This window comes from Onychomys torridus, chromosome 18, assembly GCF_903995425.1.
Source record: "Onychomys torridus chromosome 18, mOncTor1.1, whole genome shotgun sequence".
Classification (NCBI taxonomy): domain Eukaryota; kingdom Metazoa; phylum Chordata; class Mammalia; order Rodentia; family Cricetidae; genus Onychomys; species Onychomys torridus.
In genome coordinates, this window is record NC_050460.1 from 5,920,720 (window position 1) to 5,932,419 (window position 11,700).

Genomic DNA, 11,700 nt, shown 5'->3' on the forward strand with positions numbered 1-11,700 from the left:
AATGGTGCGTCGTGGTGGGAAGCCATGGCGGTTGGGCCTTGAGAGTTGTTACATCGCCCTCATAGTCAAGAAGCAGAGATGGACAAATCCATGCCTTCCAGTGCTCAACTCCCTTTCCCAGGTTTTGTTTGTTGGTATCGCTTTTTTGTTTTGTTTTTGTTTTGTTTTCAGTCCAGGACCCCAAGCCCCAGGAATGGTCCTGCCCACAATTAAATGTAATTAAGATGATCCCCAACAACTCTGAGGCCCGCCCCCCCAGGCAGTTCTAGAGTCTATCAACTTGACAATTAACACTATCATATGTCATAGAAGAGGCCTATAATCCCAACAGTTGGAAAGCCAAGGCAGGAAGATTGCAAGTTCAAGGCCAGCCTGAGATACACAGGGAGGACCTGCCCCGAAAGAAAAAAAAAGAGAATCAGTATTTTAAGACTACTGAGGTATATTTAATCATCAACTTGATACAACCAAGGATCACCTGAGAAGACAGTCTCAGTGGGGGGTTGTCTAGATCAGGCTGGTTTGTGGGCATGCCTTTGGAGGAGGAATGATTGTCTTCACTGTGTTCACTGATGTAGTAAGACCCAGCCCACTGTGGGTGGCACCATTCTCTAGGTAGGGGATCCTGGAGTCTATGTGTAAAGAGAGGTGGCTGAACACAAGAAGCCTGCACTTGTTTATTCTCTGTCTATTTTTGACCCTTGATGTGATGGGCTGTCTCAAGTCCTCGCCTTGACTTCCCTGCAACAATGAACTGTAGCCTGGAATTGTAAGCTGAATAAACCCTTTCTCTCCTAAAGCTGCTCTTGTCGGGGTATTTTATCACGGCAATAGAAACGGGGCTGTGACCACCACACCCCGGTACTATGGGGCCTCGTTACTGGGTTAGTCACTGGGTCCAGGCATTTTCAGTGGGTCGAAGTAAGAACTCTTACCAATTTTTTTTATTTTTCCAAGATGGGGGTCTTATATAGCCTCGAACTTGCTTCATAGCGTAGACTAACTGTGATCTCCTGATCCTTCTGCCTCCACATCCCTAGTGGAATTACAGGACCACACCCAGCCATTGACTAATTGTTTGTGCAGATATTTTCAATAGAAAACCAGAACCACGGCCATCAGGGTGGCTCAGCAGGTAAAGGTTCTTGTTGCCCAAGCCTGGGAGCTTGGGTTCAATCCCTGGGATCCCCGGAAAGTGGACAGAGAGAACCAATGCTGCAAAGTTGTTATCTGATCTCTCTATAAGCATATTGTGTCAAGTGTGGCCCCCTGGATAAGAAATCAATTCATAAAAAGAAAATCCGAACCACACATGCAGCTGCTTAACACCGTCTTTCACTCACAGAGATCCCACCCCCAAACAGAGTGTCAGAGTCTCAGCAGCTCATTCCCTGTGTCCCCAGCGGGACATAAATGTCACAGAACAGTGACACCAATGCTCTTGCCCACGTGTGCTTTTGAAGCTGGTATCACCCTGAGCATTATTTTATTCTTTGGACTCACTTATTACACTTTGAGAAGACAGACAAATTACTATGCAAAGTTGGGACTCAGCCAAGTTTCTTCGCCTGTCTGCCTGCCTCTTCCCTCTCTCTCCTTTTTCCTTCCTTCCTCCTTCCTCTGCTCCTCACTCTTGCCCTTGAATCCCCCCCTCTCTCTGTGTATGTGGTGTGTGTGTGTGTGTGTGTGCGTGTGCGTGTGCGTGTGCGTGCGTGTGTGTGCGTGTGCGTGTGTGTGTGTGTGTGTGCATATGTCTGTCTCTAGCTCTCTTATGAGGTGCTTTTGTGACACTATGATATCAGGTCTCTATATAAGTTCTTGAGTCAGAACCCCCAGCTGCATAGGGGGCTTTCAGGAAAGTACTTTGTTCAGCATTTGGGGTTTTTCACTCTGGATTCCTGCCTCTGCTCTCCTATAATATGTGTAGTTTTTTTGAATGGGGAACAGCTGACAGGAACTCTTAAATCCCCTAAGTGGTAGGAGCCCCTTGGCAGGCTCTGAGGTAAGAGGGGGGGCTGGTCACCAGGGGAACCAGCCATGGGCTAAGAGGACCGGTAATTTCAGCTCTTCTTCCAAGTTCCAGGAAGGAGATAGGGACTGAAGATCTAGTAGTCCATTCACAGCTAACGACGTCCTTGATCATGGTGATGATGCTCCTCTGTGACAAGACAGAGTTCAGAGAGCTTCCCACTGCCAGACATAAGGAGATGCCTGGAGGTGGCATACCCGGAAGGCACGGATGCTCTGCGCACAGAGATCTGCCACCTAAAGGCTCGTTCTGTCCTGATGGAGGAATAATGCCTTCATGAGAGAGTTATCAATGAATGCCGGCTTTACTGAAGGTAAAGCAGCAGCTTTCTCCAAGGGCCGGTTCTCACCGGCAGTCCCAGAGAACCACCACATAGTGGCACTGTTTCCCCACGACGCCCTGTCACTGCCAGCCCGAGTGGACCGCCCGCAAGGTGGTGCTGATTCCCCAAGACGCCCTACCCTGTAGATGCTGGGTCACAACCCTCATAGTGGCAAGAGATAATCCTGAGCCAAGGCCATCCTGACCCTTAAACCCTAAACCCTCCTAAAGTATTTTTAAAGTTTTTGGGACGTCCACCCTGAAATTATCATTTGATTCTGAATTCAAATAGCAAGCAAAAATCATCCTTAAATTGGATGCTGGAAAAATGAGACTAGAAAACTTTTAAGGGAAGATTTTGAAACAGCAACTTAGAAAGATTAAAATTTAAAGACCCATGTATATAAATAATAACTCAAGTTAAAACTGCACTTATGCAGTAGCCAACACACAGGACACACATGGGTGTTATCAATAGTTATGGTAAACACTTCTCTTTGGTTTGGTTGTGTGTTTGTTAAGACAGTCTCTTAACGTAGCCCAGGCTGTCCTAAAACTCACACAGATGCCCTCTCTTCTGCCTTTGGAGTGCTGGCATTACCAGTATGGACCACCATGCTCAGTTTGGTGAATACTTCTGAGGTAGTTAGAATACCAGATCTGCAACCACACCCGGTGATTCCAGGTAGCCTGCCATGCTTAAGTGGGGCACAGTTTTAAGAGGGGATAGATAGATGATATAGATAGATTTATATATCTGTGCACATAGAACATGCTATACATTTTTAAAAGCCTATAAAGATCATACTTAATAACAGTGTAAAAATACTTTTAAAATCACTCTAAAAAGCAAAACACGGTCCTGAATTCTACCACTTAAAACAGTGGCACTGGTTAAGCCCACGTATTGTGTAGCATTGTGTGTAAGACCTTGTCCCAAACACATGTGCAGGGCCACCAGAAAAGAAGACAGACTCACTGTCTAGACCCTGAGGAGGCTTCCTTAAGAGCTACTATTTAAAAACATCTCCCGAAAGAGAGGATAGATTTGTTTAGTTTCCTCCTAAGAAATCAGCTAGCCTGCATCTTCCTCCTTGTGTAGCCAGAGCTAGCCACACACTGTGTTCTACAAGAAATGAAGTTTGCCAGCTCCAGGCCTGGCCCATAAAACTTCTGGTACAATCCTGTATGTTCTTCTCTCTTCTCATTTGCTGCCCAGATGGACAGGGTCTCACAGAGGCTCCGGAGTTCTGAAGGTGACAGGCACACTTGTGGGAAGGAACTTGGGTGCTGTGTGGAGCAGAGTCTCTGTTAGTTTGAATGTAATTTGCCCCCATAATCCCATAGGGAGTGGCACTATTAGAAGGTGTGCCTTTGCTGAAGTGGGTGTGGCCTTGTTGGGGGGTAGTGTGTCACTGTGGGGGCGGGCTTTGAGGTTTCCTATGATCGGGATACCACCCAGTGTGTCGGTTGACTTCCTTTTGTCTTAAGATGTAGGACTCTCAGCTCCAGCACCGTGTCTGTCTGCATGCTACCATGCTTGCCACCACGATCATAATGGACTAAACCTCTGAACTGTAAGCTGCCACCTCAGTGAAATCTTTTCCTTTATAAGAGTTGCCGTGGTCATCGTGTTCTTCACAGCAATAAACCCTGACTAAGACAGAGCCTCCTCATTGACTGACACTGGGACTGGAGTGAGATGCCAACTTGTGTGTCAGGGTTTTTTGTTACCACAGTAGCTCATCTGTGGCACCAAGCCACCCTCAGCCTCTCTCTTTGGAGTTCTGCTCATCCCCAACTCTTTCAGACCCAGTTTCCCCCAGACTGGCCACCAGACTTCTCCTCATCAGAGGCTACATACCTGTGTTGGTTCTTTGTCAGCTTGGCATGAGCTAGGGTCCTCTGGAAAGTGCAAGCTTAACTGAGAAGATGTCTCCTTAAGATTGGCCTGTAGGAGCTGGAGAGATGGCTCAGCAGTTAAGAGCATTGACTGCTCTTTCAGAGGACCCGGGTTCAATTACCAGCACCCACATGGCAGCTCACAACTGTCTAAAACTCCAGTTCTAGGGTACCTGACACCCCCACACAGACATACATACACTAATGCACATAAAGTAAAAATAAATTAATTAAAAAAAAGATTGGCCTGTAGGCAATTCTGTGGGGCGTCGTCTTGATTAATGATTGGTGTGGGAAGGCCACAGCTCACTGAGGGTGCTACCACCCCTGGGTAGGTGGTCTCCTAGGATATACAAGAAATCCAGGGGGCAAGCCAGTAAGCAGCACTCCTCCATGGCCTCTGCTCGGCTCCTGCCCCCAGGTTCCTTCCCTGACTTCCCTCAGTGATGGACTATAATAGGAAAAGGTAGGCCAAATCATTTCTTCGAGACCTGTTCCCTACTCCCCAAGGCCCTGTTATCCCTGGGGCTTTGCCTCTGCCCTCTGGCAGGGTGGTGACAGAGTCAGACCCTGTCCTCAGAGCCTCCTCTGCCTCCAAGCACAACTCACACGGCTGAACAAGAGTAAAGACCGTCACACAGACTCTTCGCTCAAATTAAGCAGCTTTGTTTTCTGTCAGACAGAAAGTGGAGTTTGAAAAAATAGCATTGAACATGGGAAAAAGTGGAACTTATATAGCCCAAAAACCTGCAAGAGTAGGGTGTCTTCAAGGGATTTCCAGAGGAATTTTGATTATGCAGGAATTTGGCTGAACATCTCAAAATTATTTGGCAAAATACCTTATCAGGGTGTGGAAGATGTCAAATTCCAGAAAATGGGTCAAGACCTGGCCAAACCCAAATTTTACAGAAAACAGGAATGAGCTTATTTTGATCTTGTAACAAGATCCTTAATCCTAAGACAGAGTCAGGCTGGTCCATCATCCCTCCTTGTCTTATGTGTCCCTTTCAAATCCTCGGTAGGGAATGGTCATTCATATTTGTTCTGTGGACTAATAATCCCACTAGAGGGCAAGTTTCTTAGCTTTCTCTGTGGGTTTGAGTCATAGCAAAAGCTCTGGCTTTGGGTTTAAAAGCACAAACAATCTTTTTTTTTTTTGTGTGTGTGTGTGTGTGTGTGTGTGTCCAGAGGGATGGATATAGATTGGACAGAGATGTTTTTAGCATGATGAGAAGGATCAAGTCTGTATTCAGAAGACAACCACAGGAAATTTGAAATCTTGAGCTTGTGATTGATAATAGGAGTCAGTGTTTTTCCAGCTCATCAGAACTCCAAAGATCAGTGTTAACTCTGAACCTTTGAAATCTCAGTGTAATAGTGTAGAGTAACCTGTACTTATATATCTTAAATCATTTCCCTAGGCCTTTACAGTTTAAGTCTTCATATTCCCAGACTTTTATAACGTTTATGTTAGAATATTTTCTTAGACTTTCAGAACTTACATAAATTTAAAAGCATTTTTTATCCAATCATTTACTATGAGACATAGTTGACTGATTACTGAGAACAATCATTGCAAAGCAAGTTCCTTTAAATGAAGGTATAGTAAGAGGTTATACCTGCAACCTGTTTATCCTTCAGCACAAAGCCTGTCAGCAAGGCGAACCAGTCTGCCAATTTGCCTCTCTCCTCAGGAGACCTAACAGCTATAGGAAGGCAAGGCCTGATTCTCTTATATGAACTGTATTGGCCAGGCAGCTGCTGTTAAACCGATAAAGTTACAGTTAGCCGTCAACACCTTCAGAGATCTGAGAAGGATGAACTATGGCAGGAAGTATAATCCAAATGGCCTCTATCAATTAAAACAATGTCTTTGTTGCAAGGCAAGACAGACTTTAAGATGCTGTCTTTGCTCTGCTGCTCCCTGCGGGACCAACGGTCTTCATTAGATCTTCATTCCCTGAAGATTTCAGTTTCTTTTGTCCTTTATCCACCTGCCTCCTGCTGTTTGCTCTGGAGTCCTTTCAGCCATTTTCATCTAGACCCTTAGTTTAGGAGTCTGCTTCTATGGGAACCTTTTAAAGGTTTCATTGGCTCCTCAGGGTGATGAAATCTCATGAATATTTGTAGATATCTAGGCTCCTAGAAATCATTTCATGTAACATTCTGGCAATGTTGGGCAGCAAAACTTGTGTGTGTGTGTGTGTGTGTGTGTGTGTGTAAAAATAACAAAGAAGAAGCAACCTGTGGGGCAGAGGCAGATGCTTGCTAGTCACAGTGACAGACTTCAGCTGGACCTGCATGCTCTACCAAAAAGAAAATACCTTAAGTTTTTGTGCTTACAGTTGTGGTCCCAACTCTTTAGCTTTTTTTAATATTTTGTCAGGAATAATACAGATTTTTGCCATCTTGGTCTCTACAAAGATGGGCCCTGGCCAGTCCTTATCTCATGACATTAAGCCTCTGCTGGCTCTTCCAGGTTATGTTTCAGTCGGGAGACCCAGCTGGGGATGCTGGTCCCTGCTGGTGACAGTCAGGCTGGCATCGGACTCTGGCCAGAGGCAGCCCTAAGCCAGGACGGCCTGGCTGGTGTTTCTCCATGATACAGTCTCTTTTGTCTCCTCTCCTGTTTGGTTTTGCTTTGGCAGCGTTTACATCTTGACTTTTTAGCGGAATTTTTTTAGGCTTAGTCCTCTATTTAAAGTGTAAACTAGAATTGTCAAAACTTAATAGAAGGATTTTTGCATGTATTAAATGACAGCATTTCTGGTCTGACTCAATGAATCTGAGGACATTTAAGGATAAGTATTTTGGTTCAATACAGGACATTTGAGATAAAGCTGACATCTAGAAAACCTGTTACATAGTTTCTTTTTAAGAGCAAATAGTTATTGACCATAGTAAACACAACCTCACTTATGTTACCCTGATTAAGGAATAAAAATTATTGAAGGTTTTTATTTACATCTTTATTATAGTCTTTTAGTGTTGTTTCCTAATTTTTTCAAATAAGAGTTAAGTTTAAATCATGTATACAGAATGTTGTAGTAAATTGAAAATTATTCATGAATAGGTTTTTAGTTATCAACGCTTTTTGTTACAAGTTGTAAGTAGCCTTTTGTTATAGACTGTAAATCTTTACCAGTACCTAATAATTTTACAAATATGGAGGTACAGAAAGTTCATATAATAGTTTTATGACTCTTGAGGTAAAGTTTATATTTTAGCAAAAGTCTTAAAAAGTTAAATGAAACCAACAGTATTTATTTATTTATTATTTATTTGGCTGTTTTGTTTTGCTCTCTTTTTTCCCATCATAAAATTAGGCAGCTCAACTGTCATAGGACAAACAGGAAACTTTTAATTAAGAATGCTTTCATCTAGAGAAGGGGAGCCATAACCCAACACCAGAGCCAGCTTTTCAATAAAGTAGAAGTGTATAGAACAATATTTTAATATTATCCACATCTAAAGACACCTGAATCCCTGCCAAATTGAATTCAGTGATGAGGTGGGGGCATGGCGGGCGGGGGGGGGGGGACCAGAAGACCAGAGCAACCTGAGAACAGGGAATGCAACCTAGCCAAAGAGCACACACACATCAAGGGTCCGGCCCACAAACTTTGGGTCTCATGCCCTTGAGTGCTCTCCCAAAGCCCTGCGACAACCTGCCTGCTGCGGTGTTCCTTGGAGTTAAGTCATCCCAACCAGTACCTAGTGCAGACCAAGGGCAAACCAAGTTGGGCACTGTGCCAGAGCCTTTGGACACCTTCATTCCTGTGTATAACTTGGCTTGACCGAGTTCCATCTCTGTCCCTAGCATCTAAGAACCAGGAGGCAAAGTGACTTTTCGCTGGTACCCTGGGCAGGAGGCAAACAAAATGCAGAACAAAACACAGGGGACCAAAAATCAGGCACAAAAAATCAGATGGGCAGTGCAATGAGCTTGCTAGTGCCCTGGACCGGATACCTGTACCTCCATAGGTACCTCTCTGCCTCCCAGACGGGACCCCAGCAGAAGCACAGATTTCACAGACGAGATGCCTTCTATGACTTACAGATGGAAGCCTCTTCAGATAGGTGCCTGCTGGTTCTTATTAGGGCAGCAGTTTGCTCCAACAACCCACCACATTGGAAGCATGCTTCAGAGCCTTGGAACATCGCCAAGGTGCACACCTCCTCTGGAGGCAGCATTCTGGTCCTGAGTCCCAGAGTGAAGGTCTGGCTTCAGAATTTGGGTTGGGGCCCTGATTGTTAATCCTAGAGTGAGTGTAAAGACCTAAATTCTTTGGTCAAATTAAGCAAGGTTTATTTTCTGTCAGACAGGGCTATCTCCCTAAAGCGGGGTTTGAAAAAAATAGCACTGAATAAAGGGAAAAGTGAGGCTTATATACTCCCACCCCAAAAACCTGCAAGACTAGGGGATCTTCAAGGGTTGGGGGGTTTCCAGAGGAATATTGGTTATGTAGGAACTTGGCTGAGCACGTTATCATCAGGCTGGAGGTTAGACTATAGGGTGAAACATGTCAAATTCCAGAAAATGGGTCAAAACCTGCTTAAATCTAAGTTTTACAGAAAACAGGAATGAACTTATTTTGACCTTGTAACAAGATGGCTTTTAATCTTTTTTCTTTCCTTTTTTTTTTTTTTTTTTTTTTTTTTTTTTTTTTAAGACACGGTTTCTTTGTGTATCTTTGGAGCCTGTCCTGGATCTTCACTCTGTAGACCAGGCTGGCCTTGAACTCACAGAGATCCGCCTGGCTCTGCCTCCTGAGTGCTGGGATTAAAGGCATGTGCCACCGCCAACCAGCAGCTTTTAGTCTTAAAATGGAGTCAGGCTGGCCCATCAGAGTGTCTTAATTAAGCCTACAGAAACCTGCAGAGAATCTGCACCTTGCCTTGCATGTGCCCCAGCTTTGTCCAGCCCCACATTTGAAAACGGAGAGTGCAAAGGAGAAGACAGACGACTCAAATCCACGAAATGAAAAACCCGTGTTCTCTCGGGCATCGTGTAAGGTGGACTCTACACTGACCTTTCTTTGCACTGAAGGTCATACATAACGCTGGTTTGAGGTGTGGTTTTATTTATTTTTTTAATCCCACGTCCATAGTCAAATGTTGTTTTCTCTGTTGTATAAATATTGATGTTCTATAAATCTGGTATCCATACAGACTCAAAGTGATTTTACAGGGAAAAGGACCATTTGGGCCTCCACATTTGGGGAAACTACGTATTTTCCAATAGTGATTATTAGGACCCTTCAGAATTCACAAATGTGAAGTCAGAGTTTGGGATATAGCTTAGTGACTGAGCTCTAGACTAACATGGGTGAGGCCTTAGGTTGTACCCCTAGAGCCACAAGGGAACAGAGATGGGAAGAGGAAGGAGGGGAGGGGAGGGGAGGGGCAGGAAAGGGAAGGAAGGGAAGGGGGAGGAACGGAGAGAGGGGGGAGGGGAGGGGGGGGGGAGGGGAGAGGACAGGGAGAAAGCAGGAATTGTTTACATGTATCTCTATGGACCTGGCCTCTATTTGTATGTATAAATATACATTTGAATAGGCTCTGGGCAGCCTGGTGGCCATCAGTGTTTCTGGCTGGGACGTGAGTTTTTCTGGTTGCTGTTGCTGGTGAATTTAACTGAATGGTATTCCTTATTCACTTACGACTGCTTAGCAGGGTTATCCTTCCCTCCATGGCACTTGAAATGATCTGTCCTTTTTTCAATGAAAAGAAACACATTATTTTACTTTGAGGAGGGACGTGCATGTGCATGCCACAGCACACATATTGAGGTCAGAGGTCAGAGGAAGGCCTGTGGGAGTCAGATCTCTTCATCTACCAGGTGACTCCTTGGCATCAAACTCAGGTTGTCAGGCTCAGCAGCAGGTACCTTTATCCACTGAGACATCTTGCCTGGCCCAAAATTATTAGTGAGGAGGATGGGATGGGCACACCGTGGCACATGTGTGGAGGCAAGAGGACCACAGAACTCAGTTATGTCCATTCATCTTTGTGTAGGTTCCAGGACTAAACTCAGATGGCCAGGCTTCCCCCACGAAGCCATCTCACCCTTCTTCTTAGGAATGTGAAAGCCATGTCTGTTAATTTGGGCTGGTGACCTCTTCCCAGAGATGCGCACTGTGGATCGCGCTCTCCTGTAGCTCATCCTGTAGCCATGTTCCTGGGGTTTCCTTTGGTACCAAAGATTTCGGTTTTAATAAAGTCAAACATATTATTTATAACCTGTTTGTGCCTTTGCTGACTTGCAAGGAATCTTCTACCCTGAAATCATACAAACTCTTTAATTTTCTTGAAACAAGTTCTTTTATTTTTTTTTTTTTAATATTTATTTATTTATTTATTTGGTTTTTCGAGACAGGGTTTCTCTGTGTAGCTTTGTGCCTGTCCTGGATCTCACTCTGAAGCCCAGGCTGGCCTCGAACTCACAGAGATCCGCCTGGCTGAGTGCTGGGATTAAAGGCGTGCACCACCACTGCCGGGCTGAAACAGGGTCTCATTATGTAGCCCTAGCTGTCCTGGAGCTCTATGTAGCCCAGGCTGGCCTCAAACTCACAGAGGTTCACCTGCCTCTGCCTCCCGAGGGCTGGCATTAAAGACATGTAAGTCTTTACATTAAAGGCCGCCTGGCACACGTAAAGGTTTGTACTTTTTTCTGAAGATTTTATTGTTCAGCTCTTCACATTTAGCTTCTGCTCCATCTGGAATGTATTTTTGTGTAAGACATAAGGTAGGAATCTAATTTTAATTTTCCCTCACGTGGGTAGATGATAGCTGTGTCAGCCTTTCCCCTGACTGGGAAAGTCTGTGTCGTCAAATCCCACACCTCTCTAAGTCAGTTTCTCTCCACCAGCTCAGCTACCTCAGCCAGTTTCCCACTCTGTAAACATTAACAGCTTTGTAGGGAGTCTTGGCTTCTGGCAGGGTAAGGTCACCCCTTTTCTCATAGGCTGTTCCCCAAATTCATCTTTAATTATGTTCTTGTTGTTGTTGTTGTTTTGAGACAAGGTCTGGCTATGTAGCCCTGGTTGACCTGGTCATAGACCAGGCTGGCCTCGAACTCACAGAGATCCCACCTTCCTCTGCCTCCTTAGTGCTGGGATTAAAGGTGTGCTCCACCATGCCCAGCCTCTGGAGTTTACTTTTACTTTGTTGTTATTGCTGTGGCTGTTGACACAAAACAAAGAATCTCCTGGAAGGTGACTTGAAGGAACCCCTGAGGAGTAAAGGGAGAGACTGACCATGCAATCTTTACCACCCACCCACCTGTGGCTCCCTGAGCAAGAGGGAGGGAAAGAGAAGGCTGACCCCTCCAGGACTGCTCGTGGAGGCCTGTGGATGGGCCTAAAGCCTCTTGGGGCTCAAAAGCATCTCTGCTCTGGGATGGTTATCACCTAGGAGACAAGCCTCTGCCAGGCCTGTGAGTGAAT